This window comes from Kogia breviceps, chromosome X (assembly GCF_026419965.1).
Source record: "Kogia breviceps isolate mKogBre1 chromosome X, mKogBre1 haplotype 1, whole genome shotgun sequence".
Lineage (NCBI taxonomy): Eukaryota > Metazoa > Chordata > Mammalia > Artiodactyla > Physeteridae > Kogia > Kogia breviceps.
This window is the reverse complement of record NC_081330.1, coordinates 13,976,022-13,999,266: the sequence shown is the minus strand read 5'-3', so window position 1 is coordinate 13,999,266 and position 23,245 is coordinate 13,976,022. Positions and strand designations below refer to the sequence as shown.

Sequence of the window (23,245 nt, the reverse complement as noted above, 5' to 3'; positions counted from 1 at the left end):
TATACATATACATATGTTCCCATATTTCCAGATGTTTTTGATGGAAAAGTAACTTTAAAGCGAAACTGAAAGATTCTTTTTTTTTTTTTGCGGTACGCGGGCTTCTCACTGCTGTGGCCTCTCCCGTTGCGGAGCACAGGCTCCGGACGCGCAGGCGCAGCGGCCGTGGCTCACGGGCCCAGCCGCTCCGCGGCACGTGGGATCCTCCTGGACCGGGGCACGAACCCGCGTCCCCTGCATCGGCAGGCGGACTCTCAACCACTGCGCCACCAGGGAATCCCTGAAAGATTCTTTAGATGAATTAATTTAAAAAAGTTTTTTTAACTTTTTACTTTATATTGGAGTATAGTTGATTAACAATGTTGTGATAGTTTCAGGTGTACAGCAAAGTGATTCAGTTATATGTATACATGTATCTATTCTTTTTCAAGTTCTTTTCCCATTTAGATTGTTACAGAATATTGAGCAGAGTTCCCTGTGCTTTACAGTAGGTCCTTGTTGGTTATCCATCTTAAATACAGCGGTGTGTACATGTCAATACCATAGTCCCTAACTATCCCTTTCCCCCCACCCTTCCCCCCTGGTAACCATAATAAGTTCATTCTCTAATGATGAATTAATTTTTGTTTCAATGAGAAACAGCACGCTTGTTGTGTACAACTTTGTATATATTTATTAACTCTAGAGATGATTCTCCCCAACCTCCATCCTTCATCCTCACCCCCAGGTGTATATCTTACATGAGGTTTTAAAATGGGATATTGATCGGTTCACCAGTTTCTTCTTCTCTTCAGAAGGCTTTTAAAAATGTATATTTCTTATCCCAATTTAGTCAGCTCGCTCTATAATAATGAAAGAAATTACTTCATTCCTTCGAAGTTTGACCTAAATGTAATCCACACATAGATATTTTTAAAGATGCATGTTTGAAAGTATATTTAATAGAATTATGTGTGTCATGCTATAAAGACCTGTTTGGGGAAGCTACCTGTCAACAGACCTCCAAAGGCAAAACGGCGTGTGACTCTATGGTTTTCTGTTGTATAATGTAGTCGCCTGTATTTATGGCATTTACAACCTTCCATTTCTAAAGAGAAAGCATGTTCTTTTAAATGTGTATAGAGAAAATTGATGGGTCTCAAGTGAAAACTAAATTATAGGATCAGAGAAATATGGGTAAGTAGCAACACTGATTCTGATGAGAGAGGATATGGCCAAACTCAAGCTGTGTAGGTAAGGGAATATATATATATATATATATTCGATACTACATGGATACTACATGGATTTGATGATACTGCATGGATAGATGAAGGTTTGGAATGAAAAGCTCAAGGTGAGAAAAGTGTGTGACAGTTTACTGTATAGAGTTGGACGGATCTTTTTGTGTGTATCGTTAAGTTAAAGGTTATTTTAAAGCTGTTGTTTTTCTTTTCAGGTCTCATCAGATGTACTTCATGTTTGGCTTCCTTTTCTTAGTCTTTATAATTCTCCTGATTACTTGTTCAGAAGCTACCGTTTTGCTGTGTTATTTTCATTTGTGTACTGAGGTAAAGACATAGGAAACTAATGTATCTGAAGCTTTCTAAACTTGCATTATTGGAATTAGAGGTCTGTGTTGAGAAAGGAATTGAAATAAATGTTAACTGCATGGTTTCTATAACTTGGGATCACTTGTATATTGTGTTTTTCTAATGACACATTTTAATTTTAATGCAGCTATCAAGTTAATGCTACTTTGATGGAAAATTTTCAACAGAAAACAATTTCTCTCTGGCTAGTTACTATAATTGCTGCATAATATTCAGTTAACATAGAAAAATATAGGGAACTGATCTGATAGTTTAGACATATAAAAGATCTGGTTCGATGATGTTTTCTTTTTAACAATTAAAATTTTCGTGCAGCTTAGGCCAGGATTGCATTTTATGGGTTTGAGATTGCTGCTGAAGGCCCTTTCTCTTTCATTTCATTGCCTTTTGGTTACCATGGGCATAAATAATTCTTTTTACCTCATGCCATCCCCAATTTTTTCCTGATGTCATTTTGGATAACTAAGCTGGTGGTGAACATATTTTCTTTTCTTTTTTTAAAAGTTAATTAATTAATTTATTTATTTTTGGCTGCGTTGGGTCTTCGTTGCTGCGCGCGGGCTTTCTCTAGTTGCGGTGAGCGGTGGCTACCCTTTGTTGTGGTGCCCGGGCTTCTCATTGCGGTGGCTTCTCTTGTTGCAGAGCATGGGCCCTAGGTATGCGGGCTTCAGTAGTTGTGGCACGTGAGCTCAGTAGTTGTGGTTCACGGGCTCTAGAGCACAGGCTCAGTAGTTGTGGCTCACTGGCTGTAGAGCACAGGCTCAGTAGTTGTGGCACACAGGCTTAGTTGCTCCATGGCATGTGGGATCTTCCTGGACTAGGACTCAAACCCATGTCCCCTGCACTGGCAGGTGGTTTCTTAACCCCTGTGCCACCAGGGAAGTCCCTGAACATGTTTTCTTGAATCCCCTAAATCCCTCTTATTTTGGTAGTTTAATGTGACTCTCTAAAGGTGACAAGAGAGTTTAGGGAATGATTATTATATACATGATGTCTTAGAGCATTTTTTTCTTGAGCTATAAGAACAAACATAAAAAGTATATAATTATGTATATATTATACTTAGCTACTCATTCATTCTATGGTACATTTTGTCATAGAAAATCTGTAACAGTCATTAATGAAACATACATTAATAGGCATATAATGTGTATATTTTTATTCCTTAGAAAATGTTTTGGGGGCCCCCAAGACCACCCACATGTTTGGTGACTCACTAGAAAGACTCATGGGACTCAGGGTATAGATGTCTTCTTGGCTAGGGTTTGTTACAGCCAAAGGATACACAACAGGATCAGCAAGGGAAAAAGACACAGGTGGAACCTGGGAAGAAATCCATGTGCAGTCTTCCTATGATTTCCCTCTCTCATGAGGGGACACACCAAGCATGCTCCTTTCTCCAGCAGTAAACAAATGCAGGAATATATGTGCAACATGTCTTCCCAGGGAAGCCCATTAGAGACTCAGCATCCAAGGTTTTTATTGGGAGCTAGTCACATAGGCACCTTCTGCCTAGAAACTCCCAAAATTCCAGACTCCCCAAAGGAAAGCAAGTATTCACCATAAATCACATTGTTTGTACAGTAGAGGTACAAACCAGTACCTAGGTAGAGCAAACCAGTCTCATCAGTCAGGGAATGATTAAATGCCAAATTCCCAGATATAAGCCAAGAGTCAACCTTGTAAGCAGACCCTTTGAAAGATAGCAACCTCACACCTGCTATGTTAACTCTTTTCTGCACACTTTATCTCCTTGGCCCTTGACCACAATGCCTTTATGGTAAAATTACTCTCAGGAAGGGCCCATGGGGCAGGATGAGACTAACCTGATTATTGACCTCAGTCATGCCTCCATGGGTCCTGAATTTAGCCAGTTAAAACAAATCCTATTAACCGTAAAGGTCAGTCTTAGAGAAACAAACAGACTTATAGAAAAAGAGATCAGGTTTGTGTTGACCAGAGGCAGGGGTTGGGGGGAGGGATAATTGGATGAAGGTGGTCAAAAGGTACAAACTTTCAGTTATAAGGTAAATAAGTACTAGGGATGTAATGTACAACATGATCAATACAATTAACACTGCTGTACGTCATATATGAAAGTTGTTACGACAGTAAATCCTAAATTCTCATCACAAGGAAAACATTTTTTTCTGTTTCTTTAATTGTGTATCTGTATGAGATGATGGATGCTCACTAAATTTACTGTGAAAATCATTTCATGATGTATGTAAGTCACATCATTATGCTGTGTAACTTAAACTTAGATAGTGCTCTATGTCAGTTATATCTCAATAAAAATCCCAATAAAACTGAAAGGGTAAAAAAAGGTCTATCTTAAATGTCTATATTAACCTTTTTTTTTTTTTTTACCTGGCCTGAGGCATCAATTCAGGCCCAGCACAACTCTGGCCAGTAAATTGAAGCTGACCTGAAAGCCTTCCAGGACTGAGGCAGCATCTGCAGAGAAAGGATGCACACATTAGAAGTACAGTCCCTGAGGGCACACATCATCCCCCTGGAAACCAAGAGTTTATCATTGTTAGGGCGCCCCAAGCAGGATGTACATTCGTCAGACAGTACATATTATATTAAATTTCTTATAAAACTTCCCCCTTTATTTCTTTTAATCCATAATCCTACAGAGCCTATTTTATGTTTCTTGTTATTACAATAATTGCTAACCCATGGATAGTTAGAATTTCATCTAAAAATTTGTTTTTTCTACCTCTTTTTGCAGGATTATCATTGGTGGTGGAGAGCCTTTTTTACCAGCAGTTTTACAGCTGTTTACCTTTCTTTGTATGCAGTTTATTACTTCTTTACCAAACTTCAAATCACGGGCATTGCAAACACCATTTTGTACTTTGGGTACACGATGATCACGGTCTTGATTTTCTTCCTTTTCACAGGTAAGCACAGAATTACTCTGTGTATTTCAGATTCTCTAAAAAGACTTGGCGATAGCCATAATATAATAAGCATCAATTAACAATTAATGGAAGGAAGAGGGAACAGAGTCATCATGTTCATTTTTATGCTTTGGAGATAAAAGATTGCAAAGCCCGGGGAGCTGGAGGGACCTTATGTACTTAGCTGTAAGACTGTCTCTTGTGAATGTTTTTTAAACAGTAGGGATGTGTTCCAAAGCACAGTAAGGGTTATGTGGAATCACCTTTGAATAGCTCCCAAGCATAAAAAATTAGCCGACTTGAATAACTTTTAAATGAGTAAAATTAGATTAAGTCAATATAAGCAATTATAGGTGAGGAACAAGATGTATACTTCTCAGGATTACTCATTTGGGATTGTTATTTGGGTTCTGCTGTGATGGAAACTTTTGTTTAAATTAATGCTTGAGGCAGGTGAAAAAATGGCATGGTTTCTAAGATGATCCAGTTGGAGACATAATGAAGATGGAGAGCTTTACGCCCTTTCTAACCCAAGGGAAGCAGCGGTCCACCTCTACCTGTCTCACTTTTAAGTTCTGGTTTTAGCTCAAGTCATATCACTTGTGTAGATCAGTTTGGAACATTTCAAATATTTTTCTCCAATTTTAACTCTCAGCCTCAACAAATATGCAAAAATTAACAATGGAAATTTGTCAGAAATCAAAGCCTTAAGACACATGTAAACATTACGTGAGAAACTGGGCATCTTGGTGGCGGCTCCTTTCTGTGCTTTTCATATACTGCTGCTCTCAACTCCTCAGTAAAGAGAAGACTGGGCAGGACTTCTCTCATCTCTCAGCCACCAGAAATTCTATTTAGGGACCTCCCTGGCGGTCCAGTCGTTGGGATTCCGCTCTTCCACTTCCACTGCAGGGGGCCCGGGTTGGATCCCTGGTTGGGGAACTCAGAAAGTTCTATTTAAAACCGAAGGCCTGAGCGTGTCTCACCATTCTAGTGTACCAGCCTCCTCATGTTTGTTTTTGAGGTTTTTACTGAAATATACCTGCAGAAAAGTGCACACATCATAAGTGTAGAGCAGTGAGCACAATCTGTAACTGACACCCACGTTAATAAACAGTACGTGATCTGCACACCCAAAGCCACGGTCGGGCCTCTTTCCATTCACCTTCCCCAAAAGGCAACCACCATTCTGACTTTGAACAGCATCGGTTAATTTGGCCTGTTTTCGATTTGTAGGTGACTGGAATCATACAAGATCTACTATTTTACGTCTGGCTTCACTGGGGTCTTGTTTCTTTTTCTCAAGATTGTTTGTGAATTTCATCCCTATCGCTGTGTGTACATGTCGTCTCTGCCCCTCATGTGTTCTGTTTTGGGTTTCTCCCCCTGTGAGTTACTGGCTTTTCTATTTGTGTAATGTGCAGTTAGATGGATTATGTTTTCTTTTCTTCATTACCTAACACTTTGACTCAGGCTGCCTTTTTCTGGGAGTCTTACATTACAACAGCTTCTTTCAGAAGTTAGATGTCATCCCAAATGGTCACATTGCTGACAAAAATCTGTGCCCTTTGGTTGGCTCCACCACTTGAATTGCTTCTGTCACTAATATGTGACTCTCCAAGGCTCTCAGTGGTCTCTTGCCAAATCTAAGGCCTTTCCTTGGTCTTCATCCTCCTTGGCTTCTTAGTTAAACACTACTCAACACCTATTCTGTGAAATTCTGCCAGCATGATTGGCATTCTTCTCCTTGTACCATGCTGTGAATTCTTTTGTTTTCTTCCCTCTTCCTGTTACCTAACTCTAGCCTTTATCAAGAGTTCAGCTTTCAGCATTTCAGCCCTTTACACTCTCCCTTTTAGAGCTTATTTAGTCCCAGGACTTCACGTATCTCCTCAGTGCTGCCAGCTCCCAAATCTGTATCTCTAGTCATAACCTCTCTCCAATTATATTCTGAACATTTGCATGTTGCATTGGTATAGCCAACTCGACATGCCCCAGAAAGTGAATGTAGCACTTCCTTTCCCCCCAACTGACTCATCTTAATTTCTCTCTTCCTTTGACCATCATCTCTAATCTCTCATCTCCTTGGCTTATTTTGCAGGAATTCTGAACATAGCCCTTCCATGCTTTATAGTTAATTAATTACACCTCCCCTATTTATTCTTCACCAGAAGCTTCTTATTCTGTCTTACCCTGCGCTAGACCCTGCGCTAGGTGCTGGGGACATAGTGCTGAAGAAGACAGGTGAGGCCCCCTGCTTTTGTGGATCTTATATTTTAATGGATGGGAGACAAAGAAGGAATTATGGGTTTGATGAGCTTTGTGAAAGAAATGATATTGAAGAAGAGGTGGATAATCAAGTGTTTCAAACAGAGGTGACAGCATGTTCAAAAGTGCTAAAGTGAGAAGGAGTATGACATCTTGAAAGAACACAGAGAAGTTCAAGATGGTAAGAGAAGGAAGGTGGCACTAGATGGCCAATAGTGATTAGAGACATAAGGAACTAGCAGATCTTACCAGGGTCTTAAAAACTCTACTGTACTAGGGAATTTAGATTTTATTGTAGGAGTGATGGGAAGTTGAGGGGGTTTAAATAGGGAACTAATGTGATAATATCACTCTTCTTATTTGAAAGCTTTAATAGTGCCATACTTCTCTATCAAGGTCTAAACTTAACTTCGTGTTTGGGCTCCTGTTCTGCCTACTCAGCATATTTCCTAAACCTCTTAAACTGAACCATTTACTGAGTTTAGGCGTGTCTCCTCCTGACTTTAAAAATATATATATATTTTTAAAAATTTATTTATTTATTTTTGGCTGCATTGGGTCTTCATTGCTGCGCATGGGCTTTCCCTAGTTGCAGTGAGCGGGGGCTACTCTTCATTGTGGCACGTGGGCTTCTGATTGCGGTGACTTCTCTTGCTGTGGAGCACAGGCTCTAGGTGCACGGGCTTCAGTAGTTGTGGCTCGCAGGCTCTAGAGTGCAGGCTCGGTAGTTGTGGCGCACGGGCTTAGTAGCTCCGCGGCATGTGGGATTTTCCTGGACCAGGGCTTGAACCCATGTCCCCTGCATTGGCAGGCAGATTCTTAACCACTGTGCCACCAGGGAAGCCCTCCTCCTGACTTTTTTAGCATGTCTCCCCAACTAACTTGGAATCTCCTTGAGAACAGGGACCACATCGTATGCCTATTTTATATCCTTTATAGTGCTAAGCACATGAATTACATAGAGCATGAAAGAGAGGAGATACCATTATGGTATAATGTTTCCATATCTATTTTATTTTATTTTCAATTAAAAGAATGTTTAGATTGAAGTATAATTGACATACAACATTGTATTAGTTTCTGGTGTACAATATAATGATTTGATATTTGTATATATTGCAAAATGATCACCACAATAAGTCTAGTTAACATCTGTCATTATACACAGTTATAAAATTTTTGGAGTAGATGAGAACTTTTAAGATTTATTCTCTTAGCAACTTTCAAACATGCAGTACAGTATTGTTAATTATAGTCACTATGCTGTACATTACATCCCCATGACTTATTTATAACTGGAAGTTTGTACCTTTTGACCCCCTTCACCCATTTTGCCCACATCCTCTCCCCGCCCTCCAGCCTCTGGAAACCATCAATTTGTTCTTTGTATCTATGAGCTTGGTTGTTTTTTTTTTTTTCCCCTAAGATCCCACATGTAAGTGAGAGCATGCGGTATTTGTTTTTCTCTGTCTGACTTATTTCACTTAGCATAATGCCCTCAAAGCCCATCCATGTTGTCACAAAAAGCAGGATTACATTTTTTTATGGCTAAATAATATTCCGTTGTATACATATACCACATTTTCTTTATCCCTTTATCCATCAGTGGACACTTAGGTTGTTTTCATATCTTGGCTATTGTAAATAATGCTGCAGTGAACATGGGGTACATTTATCTTTTTGAGTTAGTGTTTTCATTTTCTTTGGATAAATACCCCAAACTGGAGTTGCTGGATCTTACAGTAGTTCTATTTTTAATTTTTTGAGGAACCTCCATACCATTTTCTGTGGTGGCTGTACCAATTTACATTCCCACCAACAGTGCACAGGGTCCCCTTTTCTCCACATCGTCACCAACACTTTTTATTTCTTGTGTTTTTGATAATTGCCATTCTAACAGGTGTGAGGTGATATCTCACTGTGGGTTTGATTTGCATTTCCCTGATGATTAATGCTGTTGAGTATCTTTTCATGTACCTCTTGGTCTTCTGTATGTCTTCTTTGGAGAAACGTCTATTCAGATCCTCTGCCCATTTTTTTTGTAATAAAATGCTTACATCTATCATAATAGCCCTAAAATCATTCTGGAGGGTGTATATTTTTTTCCTTTCCAGTTTTTTTGAGATTTTTGTTGAGATATAGTTGACATACAGCACTGTATAAGTTTAAGGTATACAGCATAGTGATTTGACTTACATAGTCATGAAATGATGATCACAGTAAGTTTAGTGAATATCCATCATCTCATATAGTTACAAAATTGAAGAAATAAAAAAAAATTTTTTTCTTGTGCTGAAATTTACTTTCAACAACTTTCATATATAATGTACAACAGTGTTAATTATATTTATCATTGTATATTACAACCCTAGTACTTATTTATCTGATAACTGAAAGTTTGTACCTTTTGACTGCCTTCATCCAATTCCTCTTCACCCACCCCTCACATCTGGTAACTACAAATCTGATCTCTTTTTCTATGAGTTTGTTTGCTTGTTTGTTGAAGTATAATTGACCTACAGCACTGTGTTAGTTCCTGGTACACAGCATAGTGATTTGATATTTCTATCCATTTCAAAATGATCACCATGATAAGTCTAGTTACCATCTGTTACCGTACAAAGATTTGCATAATCATTGAATATATTCCCCACACTGTACATTTCATCCCATGACTTATTTATTTTGTAACTGGAATTTTGTATCTCTTAATCTCCCTCACCTATTTCACTCCTCCACCAACCTCCACCCCCACCCCCGGCAACCACCTGTTTGTTCTCTGTATCTATGACTGTTTCTATTTTGTTACATTTGTTCAATTGTTCCATTTTTTAGATTCCACATACAAGTGAAATCATACAGTATTTGTTTTTCTCTGACTTATTTCACTTAGCATAATACCCTCTAGGTCCATTCATGTTGTCCCAAATGGCCAAATGACAAGATTTAATTCTTTTTTTAATGGCTGAATTTTATATATATATATATATATATATATATATATATATATATATATATACACACAAACATATACCACATCTTATTTATCCATTCATCTATTGATGAGCACTTAGGTTGCTTCCATATATTGGCTACTGTAAATGATGCTTCAGTGAACATAGGGGTTCATATATCTTGAATTAGTGTTTTTGTTTTCTTCGGATAAATACCCAGGAGTGGATTGCTGGATCATGTGGTGGATCTATTTTCATTTTTTTCAGGAATCTCCATGCTGTTTTCTACAGTGGCTGCACCAATTTAAATTCCCACCAACAGTGAACAAAGGTTCCCTTTTCTCCACACCCTCACCAACACTTGTTATTTGTTATCTTTTTGATGATAGCCATTCTGACAGGTGTGAGGTGATATCTCATTGTGGTTTTGATTTGCATTTCCCTGATGATTAGTGACATTGAACATCTTTTCATGTGCCTGTTGGCCTTCTGTATGTTTTGTCTTCTCTGGAAAAATGTCTGTTCAGATCCTATGCCCATTTAAAAAAATTTGTATAATTTTTTTTGATGTAGACCATTTTTTTTTGTTTTTTTTTTTTTTTTTCGGTACGCGGGCCTCTCACTGTTGTGGCCTCTCCCATTGCAGAGCAGGCTCCGGACGCGCAGGCTCAGCGGCCATGGCTCACGGGCCCAGCCGCTCCGCGGCATGTGGGATCTTCCCGGATCAGGGCACGAACCCGTGTCCCCTGCATCGGCAGGCGGATTCTCAACCACTGCGCCACCAGGGAAGCCCTAGACCATTTTTTTAAAAGTCTTTGTTGAATTTGTTACAGTATTGCTTTTGTTTTATGTGTTGGTTTGTTGGCTGCAAGGCATGTGGGATCCTAGCTCCCTGACCAGTGATTGAACCCTCACCCCCTGCATTGGTAGGCAAAGTCTTAACCACTGGACCGGCAGGGAAGTCCTGCTCTACACATTTTTAATTGGATTTTTTTTGAGGGGGGGGGGGGGTTATTGCTATTGAGTTGGATGAGTTTTTAAAAAAATATATTTTGGCTATTAACCCCTTATCAGATATATGATATGCAAGTATTTTCTCCCGTTCAGTAGGTTGCCTTTTCATTTTTGTTGATGGTTTCCTTTTCTGTACAGAAACTTTTTAGTTTGATGTAGTCCCACTTGTTGATTTTTGCTTTTGTTGCCTTTGCTTTTTGTGTGAAGTCCAAAAAAATCATCACCAAGACTGATGTCAGGGAGCTTACTTCCTATATTTACTTTTAGGAGCTTTATGGTTTCAGGTCTTACATTCAGGTCTTTAATCCACTTTACGTTAATTTTTGTGTCCAGTTTCATTCATTTGCGTGTAACTGTCCCGTTTTCCCAACACCACTTATGAAGAGACTATCCTTTCTCCATTGTATATTATTGGCTCCTTTGTCATAAATTAGTTGACCATATATGTGTGGGTTTATTTCTGGGCTCTCTGTTTTGTTCCATTGAGTTATGTATTTGTTTTTATGACAATACCATACGGTTTTGATTACTGTAGCTTTGTGATATAGTTTGAAATCAAGGGATTGATACCTCCAGCTTTGTTCTTGTTTCTCAAGATTGCTTTGGCTATTTGGGATCTTTTGTGGTTCCATACAAATTTTAGGATTGTTTGTTCTATTTCTGTGAAATTACCACTGGACTTTTATTTTATTATTATTATTATTATTTTTTTGACCATGCTGTGCGGCATGTGGGATCTTAGTTCCCTGACCAGGGTTCAAACCTGCGCCACCTGCATTGGAAGCACAGAGTGTTAACCACTGGACCATCAGGGAAATCCACCACTGGACTTTTGATAGGGATTGCATTGAATCTGTAGATTCCTTTGGGTAGTGTAGACATTTTTACAGTATTAATTCTTACAATCCATGAGCATGGAATATCTTTCCATTTATTTGTGTTTTCTTCAATCTTTCTTTAACATCTTACAGTTTTCAGTGTAGAGGTCTTTCAGTTTCTCGGTTAAATTTATTCTTAGGTATTTCGTTCTTTTTTTGATCAATTGTAAATGGGATTGTTTTCTTAATTTCTCTTTCTGATAGTTCATTATTAGTGTATAGAAATGCAACAAATTTCTATACGTTGATTTTGTATCCTGAAACTTTACTGAATTCATTTATTAGTTCTAATAGTTCTTTGGTGGAGTCTTTAGGGCTTTCTATACATAATCTCATGTCATCTGTAGATAGTGACAGTTTTACTTCTCCCTTTCCAAATTGGATACCTTTTATTTTTTTTTCTTGTCTAATTGTTCTGCCTAGGACTTTCAATACTCTATTAAATAAAAGTGGTGAGTGTGGGCATCCTTGTCTTGTTCCTGATCTTAGAGGAAAAGCTTTTTGCTTTTCACCTTTGAGTATGATGTTAGCTATGGGTTTGTCATATATGGACTTTATTATGTTGAGATATGTATCCTCTGTACCCATTATCATTATGTAATGCCCTTATTAGCTTATTACAGTCTTCTTTTTAAAATCTATTTTGTGTAAATATAGCTACCCCAGCTTTCTTTTGGTTTCCATTTGCATGGAATATCTTTTTTTTTTAATCCCTTCACTTTCAGTCTGTGTGTCCTTATGTCTGAAGTGAGTTTCCTATAGGCAGCATATAGATGGGTCTTGTTTTTTATCCATTCCAGCCACTGTATGTGTTTTGATTGGAGAATTAGTCTATTTACATTTAATTATTGATAGTTATGTCCTTATTGCCATTTTGTTATTTGTTTCCTGGCTGTTTTTTAGTTCCTCTGTCCCTTTTTTCTTCTCTTGTCTCTTCCTCTGTGGTTTGATGACTTTCTTTAGTGGTATGCATAGATTACTTTCTCATTATCTTTTGTGTATCTCTATAGGTTTTTGCTTTGTGGCTACCATGAGGCCTATGTATATTGGGTTGGCCAAAAAGTTCGTTCGGTTTTTTTCCATAAGATGGCTCTAGTAGCGCTTAGTTGTCTTTAACTTCATTCGAAACAGTTTTGTTAGATTGTGTTGTGACAGCTGTCATATCAGCATGCATTTGAAAAGAAAACTTATCAAAATTGCATTTTGGGGGACTTCTCTAGTGGTCCAGTGATTTAGAATCCGCCTTCCAATGCCAGGGACGCAGGTTCAATCCCTGTTGGGGAACTAAGATCCCACATGCTGCAGGTCAACTAAGCCCGCACACTGCAACTACTGAGCACGTGAGCCACAACTAGAGGGCCTGCATACTGCAACTACAGAGCCCACGTGCTCTGGAGCCCATGCAACACAAGTAGAGAGAAGCCCATGAGCCGCAACGAAGATCCTGCATGCTGTAGCTAAGACCTGACACTGCCAAAATTAAAAAAATAGTAAAAAAACCTGAATTTTTTTGTAGCCATTTTAATATGGAAGATGGAAGAAAAAAAGCAGCATTTTCAGCATATTATGCTTTATTATTTCCAGAAAGCTAAAAACGCAACTGAAACACAAAAAAAGCTTTGTGCAGTGTATGGCAAAGGTGCTGTGAATGATTGGACATGTCAAAAGTGGTTTGCAAAAAAATAAAGTGGTTTGCGAAGTTTCGTGCTGTATATTTCTCACTGGACCACGGTCAGGTAGACCAGTTGAAGTTGATAGTGATCAAATCGAGACATTAATTAAGAACAATAAGCGTTACATCATACGGGAGATAGCTGACATACTCAAAATATCCAAATCAAGCATTGAAAATCATTTGCACCAGCTTGGTTATGTGAATTGCTTTGATGTTAGGGTTCCACATATGTTAAGTGAAAAAAACCTTCCTGACCGTATTTCTGCATGTGATTCTCTATTTAAAATTAATGAAAATGTTCCATTTTTAAAACAAATTGTGACGGGTGGTGAGGAAAAGTTGGTACTGTGCAATAATGTGGAACAGAAGAGATTGTGGGGCAAGTGAGATGAACCACCACCAACCACACCAAAGGCCAGTCTTCATCCAAAGAGGGTTATGGTGTGTATATGGTCGGATTGGAAGGGAGTTCTCTATTATGAGCTCCTTCTGGAAAACGAAATGATTAATTCCAACAAGTACTGCTCCCAATTAGATGAACTGAAAGCAGCACCCGACGAAAAGCGTCCGGAATTAGTCAACAGAAAATGCATAATCTTCCATCAGGATAACTCAAGACTGCATGTTTCTTTGATGACCAGGAAAAAGCTGTTACATCTTGGCTGGGAAGTTCTGATTCATCCACTGAATTCACCAGACATTGCACCTTTGGATTTCCATTTATTTCAGTCTTTACAAAATTCTCTTAATGAAAAAATTTCAATTCCCTGGAAAACTGTAAAAGGCACCTGAAACAGTTCTTTGCTCAAAAAGATAAAAAGTTTTGGGAAGTTGGAATTATGAAGTTGCCTGAAAAATGACAGAATGTAGTGGAACAAAACAGTGAATACATTGTTCAGTAAAGTTCTTGGTGAAAATGAAAAATGTGTTTTTTATTTTTACTTAAAAAACCAAAGGAACTTTTTGGCCAACCCAATAACAACTTATAACAGTCTATTTTAAGTTGATAAGACCCTAAGTTTGAAAGCATTCTAAAGCTCTACAGTTTTACTCTCATTCTATGTTTTATGTCTTGGATGTCACATTTTACATCTTTTTATTATGTGTATCACCTAACTTATTTTTACTACTTTTGTCCTTTAACCTTTATATTAGGTTTTCCTGCCCCTTCACCTTCCTACTAGCTTTATAGGTGATTAATCCACTACCTTTACTAATATATATTTACCTTTACCAGTGAGATTTATACTTTCATAAGTTGTCTTGTTACTAATTCGTGCCCTTTCTTTTCAGCATAAAGGAGTCCCTTTAACATTTCTTGTAAGGCCAGTTTAGTGGTAATGAACTACTTTAGCTTTTGATTGTCTGGAAAGCTTTTGTTTTTAAATTAATTTTTATTGGATGATAATTGATTTACAATGTTGTGTTAGTTTCTGCTGTATAGCAAAGTGAATTGGTTATACATATACATATATCCACTCTTTTTTAGATTCTTTTCCCATATAGGCCATTACAGAGTATTGAGTAGAGTTCCCTGTGCTATACAGTAGGTCCCCATTAGTTATCTGTTTTGTATAGTACTGTGTATATGTCAATCCTATTCTCCCAGTTTATCCCTCCCCAGCCCAGAAAACTTTTTATCTCTCATTCAATTCTGAATGATAACTTTGCCAAGTAGAGTATTCTTGGATTTTTTTTTCTTTCATCATTTTGAATATATTGTCACTCCCTTCTGGCCTGCAAAGTTTCTGCTGAAAAATCTACAGATAGTCTTATGGGGGTTCATAACAAGTTGTTTTTCTCTTGCTGCTTTTAGTATTCTCCCTTTGTCTTTAACTTTTGACATTTTAATTGTAATGTGTCTCAGTGGGTCTCTTTGGGTTCATTTTAGTTGCAACTCTCTGGGCTTCCTGGATCTAGACATCTGTTTCTTTCCCCAGGTTAGGGAAGTTTCCAGCCATTATTTCTTCAAATAATTTTTCTGCCCCTTTCTCTCTCTCTTCTCCTTTTGGAACTCCTATAATGCAAATGTTAGTCCACTTGATGATGTCCCATAAGTCCCTTAAGCTATCTTCACTTTTTTCATTTTTTTCCTTTTTTGCTCTGATTAGGTGAGTTCCTCTGCCCTGTCTTTGAGTTTACTGATCCTTTCTTCTATTTCATCTAGTCTGCTATTGAACCCCTATAGTGTATTTTTCAGTTGAGTTATTGTATTTTTCAGCTCTGTGGTTTATGTTTGAAACTTTCTTATATTTTCTATTGATACATCTTTGTTGGAGTTCTCACTGTATTCATCCATTTTTCTCCTGAGTTCTGTAAGCAGCTTTATGACCATTACTTTGAATTCTTTGTCAGGTAAATTACTTAACTTTGTTTCCTTAAGGTTTTGTGTTTTTTTTTCCCCTGAGGTTTTCTCTTATTCTTTTGTTTGGAACATATTCCTCTGTTTCTTTATTTTGCTTGACTATGTTGGTTCCTGTGCGTTAGATGAAATAGCCACCTCTCCCAGCTTTGAAGGGTTGGCCTTGTGTAGGAGATGAACCTCATTGTTGAAATCTGCCCTAGCTCTTGATTGTCTTTCAAACCTTTGTGATTATCCAAGTGGCCTATTTTATTTATTTTTATTGGAGTATAGTTGCTTTACAATGTTGTGTTAGTTTCTACTGCACAGCAAAGTGAATCAGCTATACGTATACATATATCCCCTCTTTTTTTGGATTTCCTTCCCATTTAGGTCACCACAGAGATTGACTAGAGTTCCCTGTGCTATACAGTAGGTTCTCATTAGTTATCTACTTTATACATAGTATGAATAGTGTCTATACGTCAATCCCAATCTCCCAGTTCATCCCCCGCACCATATGCATACATTTGTTCTCTAAGTCTGTGTCTCTTATTTCTGTTTTGTAAATAAGATCGTCTATACCAGGGGTCCGTGGCCTGTTAGGAACCGGGCCGCACAGCAGGAGGTGAGCGGTGGGTGAGTGAGTGAAGCTTCTGCTGCTCTCCATCGCTCGTGTTACCTCCTGGACCACTATCCCAGTCCCCCTCACCATGGTCTGTGGAAAAATTGTCTTTCATGAAACCAGTCCCTGGTGCCAAAAAGGTTGGGGACTGCTGGTCTATACCAGTTTTTTCAGATTGCACATATATGCGTTAATATACGATATTTGTTTTTCTCTTTCTGACTTACTTCACTCTGTATGACAGTCTCTAGGTCCATTAGCCTATTTCATTTTTAGTAGTTCCTAGTAGTTGAGGGTGTGCCAAAACCTTTCGGTGTCTCAAAGGGGAGGATCTCGGTCAGCATCGAGATTCAGACTGATTGAAAGCCAGACCCTCAGGCAACAGCTTTTAAAGAATACACATATATCTTCTGTGGAACTGCAAGTGTAAACCCCACTGGCTGTCAGAACCAGGTGATCTGGGGGTGTCTGTCGGGCAGCAATCTCAAAAATCAGGGCTCCAGATGAGTATATAAACTTCTTTCTGGGGGGCACTGGTGAGCTGTAGCAAGGTAGAGGGAGAGTGCAAAGGTGATGTTCCTCAGCGTACATTCCCTGAGAGCAGCTCCATAGCTTCCAGATGTGTGCCAAACCTAACGCCTGCCCCTAAGGCTGAAGGTTTAGGACTAGCAAGTAGGCCTCCTTCACAAAAAGCCTGTGGAGGTCTTTCAGTCTGCTGTCTGTGTAGTGCCCTGGGGGTGGCAGTTGCCAAGGACTGTCTTTCCAGTTGTTACTGTCCCATGGGACCCAGGAACACCAGCCCTCCTGGCCACAAGAGCCAGGCGATCAAGGGGTAACCCTGGGAGGCAGCTGCAAAAACCAGTGCACTAAATGTAAAAACTGGGGCACCAGACTCATATAAGAGTTCCCAGCCTCCAAAGTCTCAGGGAAGGTTTACAGTCAGCCCTAAGATGTGGACTTAATTAGAAGCCTGCCCCTCAGGCTGAAGCTATGATGATAAGGTAATAGGAGCCCCTGGGTCTGTTGCCTCTTGCTGGGCCCAGGGAGTGGTAGCTGTTTAAGAACTCTTCCTCCATTGGTTACAGTCCTGTGGGACGTGTGAGCATAAGCCCCGCTGCACATCAGAGCCGGGCAATGCAGAGGTGTCCCCTGGCAGCAGCTGCAAAAATCAGGGCACCATATGTAAAAACTGGGGTGCCAGATGTGTGTAGAAGCTCCCCTCTGGGAGATACAGCACTCTGGAGTATGGCTGGGGGAGAGCACAAAGAGGGCACCCACTGACTGGAGCAAGGCAAAGGGGAAGTGCAAAGATGGCACCCACAGAAAAAAAAGGAAAAAAGAGGAAAAAATGAAAGTAAAAGAAAACAAGAAGAGAAAGGAAAATGGGAAATAACATAAGAGGTAAGGGAGATGGCACCTGCTGGCTTTAGCAAGGCAGGGGGATTTGGAGGAAGATGGTGCCCACTGGCTGAAGCATAAAGATGACACCCGCTGCAAAGAAAGGAAAAAATAAAAGAAAAAATATGGTACCAGCTAGCTTAGGTAGGCATAAGGAGAGCAGAAGATGGCACCCACCAGCCTCTGTCCCCGAGAATATCCCAGCAGGCCCCATCCCTTCAGACCAACGCTTTAAAATTAGCAAAGGAGTCTTTCACATCAAGTCTGGGTGCCTTTCAAAAGGCTGCTTCTGTTCTGTGCCCTGGAGCCGGTGAGTCTGCGTGTGGGCCCTTTTTTTTAAAAAAAAAATTTTTAGTGGAGTATAGTTGATTTACAATGTTGTGTTAGTTTCTACTGTACAGTAAAGTGAATCAGTTATACATATACATATATCCTCTTTCTTTTTTTAGATTCTGTTCCCATGTAGGCCATTACAGAGTATTGAGTAGAGTTCCCTGTGCTAAAAAATAGGTCCTTATTAGTTACTTATTTTATATAGTAGTATATATATGTCAATCCCAATCTTCCAATTTATCCCTCCCACCCTTACCCCCTGGTAACCATAAGTTTATTTTCTACATCTGTGACTCTGTTTCTGTTTTGTAGATAAGTTTATTTGTACACTTTTTTAAAGATTTCACATATAAGCGATATCATATGATATTTGTCTTTCTGTGTCTGACTTACTTCCCTCAGTATGACAATCTCTAGGTCCCTCCATGTTGCTGCAAATGGTATTATTTCATTCCTTTTTATCGCTGAGTAATATTCCATTGTATGTATGTACCACATCTTCTTTATCCATTCATCTGTTGATGGGCACTTGGGTTGTTTCCATGTCCTGGCTATTGTAAATAGTGCTGCAATGAACATTGGGGTATATGTATCTTTTCAAATTATGGTTTTCTCTGGGTATATACCCAGGAGTGGGATTGCTGTGTCATATGGTAGTTCTATTTGTAGTTTTTTAAGGAACCTCCCTACTGTTCTCCATAGTGGCTGCACCAGTTTACATTTCCACCAACAGCATAAGTGGGTTCCCTTTTCTCCATACCCTCTCCAGCATTTCTTGTTGGTAAACTTTTTGATGATGGCCATCCTGACTGGTGTGAGGTGATATCTCATTGTAGTTTTGATTTGCATTTCTCTAATGATTAGTGATGTTGAACATCTTTTCATGTGTTTTTTAACCATCTGTATGTCTTCTTTGGAGAAATGACTATTTATATCTTCTGCCCATTTTTTTGACTGGGTTGGTTTTTTTTGATATTCAGCTGCATGAGCTGTTTGTATATTTTGGAGATTGTGTGTGGGCCCTTAAGAGCCAAACCTCAGTTTGTATCAGCCCCTTGGGTCTCATGGGTGCGAGCTCTGTTGTTTTTCAAAACCAGATGTTTGGGGGGTTTATTTCTCAGGTGCCAGTCTTAAAGGGTGGAGAGATCCATATAAGGCATGAACGCTTTGCTCCTCAGAAAGAAGCTCCAGGTCTTGAGTTCCCTTCTGAATGTGCGTCACCATGCCAGGTTTGGGGTTTATGGTGAGACTGTGTCTCAGCCTTTCCTATCCCCTTCGATGTGGTTTCCCTCTCATTTGCCCCATGTGAAGAGGTCTGTGTGACAGGTTTTTTCGGAGGAATTTGTTCCATATATTGCTGTAGATTTGGTCTGTCTATGAGAGGAAGTGAGTTCAGGATCTTCCTATGTCATCATCATGAATCAGAGCAAATTATTTTTCATATGGGGGTAGAGAGAGAGAAAAAGGTATCTCCATATCTATTTTTAAATTAAATCATGGGTAGGAGAAACCTGCAAAGTAAATCCTGGTTATTGTTCATATCAGGAAAAAAATTAGTAAAATCATGAAGTGTGCTTTTGACATCAGTTTTCTAGAACTGTTCTTTAAGAAGCCCTCTCTGCGTAAGACTCTTAAATGGCATCTCTTTACATTTCATCGTTACATTTTGAGGTTCACAGCAGGGAGCAAGGCTTATTGCCTCTGTTCATGGTGTTTCACTTTTGAGGAAGACATCCTTAACTAAATAATTAGTCTTAAGAATATAGATGTCCACAAAAGTATAGTTCTTAATTGCTGATTACTCTTTCTTGCTGTAGACAAATCTTTCTGATAGTGATTTTTTTAAAATGAGAACGTTAAAATTAGCAATATCCACTCATGTAAAAAATGCTGAAGAGTTTCACACTAATTTAGAATAATTACGCATTCATCCAAGGCCCTTCCTTGTGGTCAGCACATTTCTCTTTGGTATTTGAATTCATCCATGGCATCACAATGGAAGTAGAAGACTTCATAGCTGTCACTTTTCAATATTGAGTATGTTTCTACATATCCTTTATATTTGCCATTTTTATGGCTGTTTAATCTATTGAACAGATTACTTAACTGTTTCCTCACTGTTGAATCCCCGCCATTTTGGATTATTTCCTTAGGATAGTCTGTGTAATGGGATGACAGGGTCAAAAAGTGTAAATATTTTTATGGCTCTTTATGTTCTTCTGCCATCAGCAGTATTGTATTGGTTTCTCTACAGCCTTGGCTGGCATTGAATATTATTTTTAAAGAAACAATAACCACAAAACCCTGAGAAAGTGGTTTTCTTTTTTGTTAACTCAGTATGTCTAAAATGACACCCCATTGTTTTCTTCCTCTGATTTTTTGAGGCAAAGGAAGTGATGTACATTGTGGCTGGTGTTCCTCTACCCAATTTTCAGTTCATAGCACACTAACAGATGTGTAAATAACATTTCGAAATTGGATTCAAAGAACAGGAAGAAGGATAAGCCACAATATACCAATAATGTCACCAAAGGGTACCAGGAGGGAAACTTTGTATTGTAGAGACAAAGATAAATTTCAGTTAAAGTTCGGGGACTTGCCCAAAATCCTAACTGGTTTTAGTATAACTAGTTTAACCAGCTGTTAAGAAACTGGCTATTAAAGAAACTAAGTCTGTGCATCACCAAGTAGGCTGTGATCTCTTCTAATTTGATCACTTTACTCAGATCTCTAATGGATGTTCATGGTTGGCACATGTATGGATACTTGATCTTGATTGGAGGATCGTTAGTGATTTTTTATTTGCATCAAGTTTTGTTTTCGAGATCAACAAATGCATTAAAGTCTTAAGAAAATTAATCGAAAAAATGTATCTCTAGTTTGATATAATAGGCATAAGATCACAATAATCTAACACTTAAGATTCCTTCTCTTTGTGTTTAAATGCTATGTTCTATTATAATAATGGAGTTTATGGTTTAATATAAATCCTGGCTGCATTGCCATTGGGTAGTAAATTAAATATTTTATATAAATGTTTGCATTCAGCCACAGTCTTTTATTCCTGAGCAGTGGTTCTCAACCGGGGACAAATTTGCCCCATATAGGACATTTAGCAATATCTGGAGACATTTTTGATTGTCATGACTGGGAGGATGCTAATGACATCTAGTGGGTAGAGGCTAGGGATGCTGCTAAACATCTTACGATGCACAGACAGCCCTGAACAACAAAGAATTATCTGGCCCCAAATGTTAATAGTACTGCTGTTAAGAAATCTGGTCTAGAGTGAACTGTTTTGGGACCTCACTTTTACTTGGGAGTTAATGCTGTTTTCCAAATATAGTTTTGTTCATCTCAAGAAAACATGTTTAGAGTCTGAGATTCTGAACCACCAATCACTGTGCAGTGATTGAAGCCAGTGTGATGCAACAAGTTTCTACGACCCAGAAGAAGTACCAGCCGGGTGCAGAGTGCTTTCCTGTTGGCTTTCTCACTGTCTATGCTTTGAATATATTTTTATTCACTAAAAGAAGCGAATGAAGTTCAATATATTTTGAGAGTGTCTACCATATAATATTGTATCACTAAAGTGAAGAATGTTCTCACACAGTGCAAGATGAAATACACTGTATTGAAGGAAAAGTCCAATTATCTTAACACACAAATGTTAGCTGTAGTGGGCCTTTTGTGCTTTATTATACCAAGTTGTCTCTGTCTTATTAAAAATTTCAATTCTAAAGGCCAAAAGATCAAAAAGGGATAAAGATGTATTAATGCTAATTGTTAGCCAACCAACAAATATTTACTAAACTACTTCTTTTATGGGCTTGGCAATGTGCTAATAGGGACTATGGAAACATACATTTATCTCACTTAATTTTTACCTAATTGTATGATTATTATGAGGTGTAGGTCATGTCATTCCCATTGCATGTGTGAGGAAACTGAGGCTCAGAGAGATTAAGTGACTTGTTCAAGGTCACTCAGCTAGTAAGTGTGGGAGCTATGATTCATTCAAACCCAGGTTGGTCTGACTCTAAAGTTCATTATCTTAAACACAACTCTCTGTGTCCTTAAGAAAGAGGTACTTTCTTTGAGGTGGGGCTAAACCAACCACCAAAGGATGCCTGCGGAATCTGCTCTGTGGGCCTCTGTTTGATCAGGTGGACTTCCTGTAATTGGGAGAATGAAGACAGGTGCATGTAAAGCAATGAAGTATCGCCCTCAGGAATAGATGATAAAAAGAGACTATCCCAAGTCTTTTCCATGCCCCTTCAACCCTTCCAGCCCTTCTTTAAAAAAAATAGAGGCACATCCTTCCAATTTTTCCACATTATTCTAGGATAGAGGGAGTCAATGCCAGTGTAATCTCTGGGATAATTACATTACTTCCTTAATTCCAGCTGATTTTGATTTCAGCTTATATTTATGGACCAAAGTGACAGGTGCTGTAGGATTTAACAGGACAGAGTGTTCTCTATTCTCAAGGATATTGAAAACCTCAGGGTCTTATCATTTTTCCCAGTGCAAGTAGTTACAGACCTATTCTAACCCTGGGCCCTGTGGTAGCCAGTATTCTTCTAGTTTTGAGCATCATACTAAAAATTTTCAAAGGAAGGGAAGTATTCCTTTTCCCCAGAGGTAAGCAAAAGCTGCATTCTCTGGCATTCTTGTTTTGTGCATTTTATGTTCTCTGGCATCTCATACCTGAGTTGATTTCTTACTCCCATCCTCAAGCATTTCCTGTCCAACTGCTGCTTATTCTTTGAGGTATTTTTCTGTACAAAGCAGTTCTTGGTCATCTCAGCCTGTATTGATTATCTCCACCCTAGAACAGTCAGGGCAGAATTGACTTTGAGTCCCAGCTGTACTGCTTATTGGCTGTGTATTGTAAGGCAAGTCGCTTTACTTCTCTGAGCCTCCATTTCTTTATAGAAAATAATAGCACCTATCTCAGAGTGATCGCACAGGTGAAACACTTAACTTGGAGCCAGGCATATAATAAATATTTAGTAAATATCAGCTATTATCATTATTATCATCGTCATTGTCACTGTCTTGGTCATGAATAAATTTGTTCATCTCACTCTCTGGCTTATGAATCTTTGCTGGCTTCCAGTTGCCTATGGTATCAAATCCAAAGTGCTTAACTTATCATTCATTATCTGGACCCCACCTATTTTGCGGTCTTTTCTCCTATGTGCTTTTTTTTGTGTGTGTGTGTGGTACGTGGGCCTCTCACCGCCATGGCCTCT

The 23,245-nt window shown here is 38.8% G+C and overlaps 1 pseudogene; it reads left to right on the top strand.

The window, feature by feature from the left end:
• Window positions 1-23,245, top strand: part of LOC131747650 (transmembrane 9 superfamily member 2-like) — a 127,127-nt pseudogene that overhangs the window by 91,214 nt on the left and 12,668 nt on the right.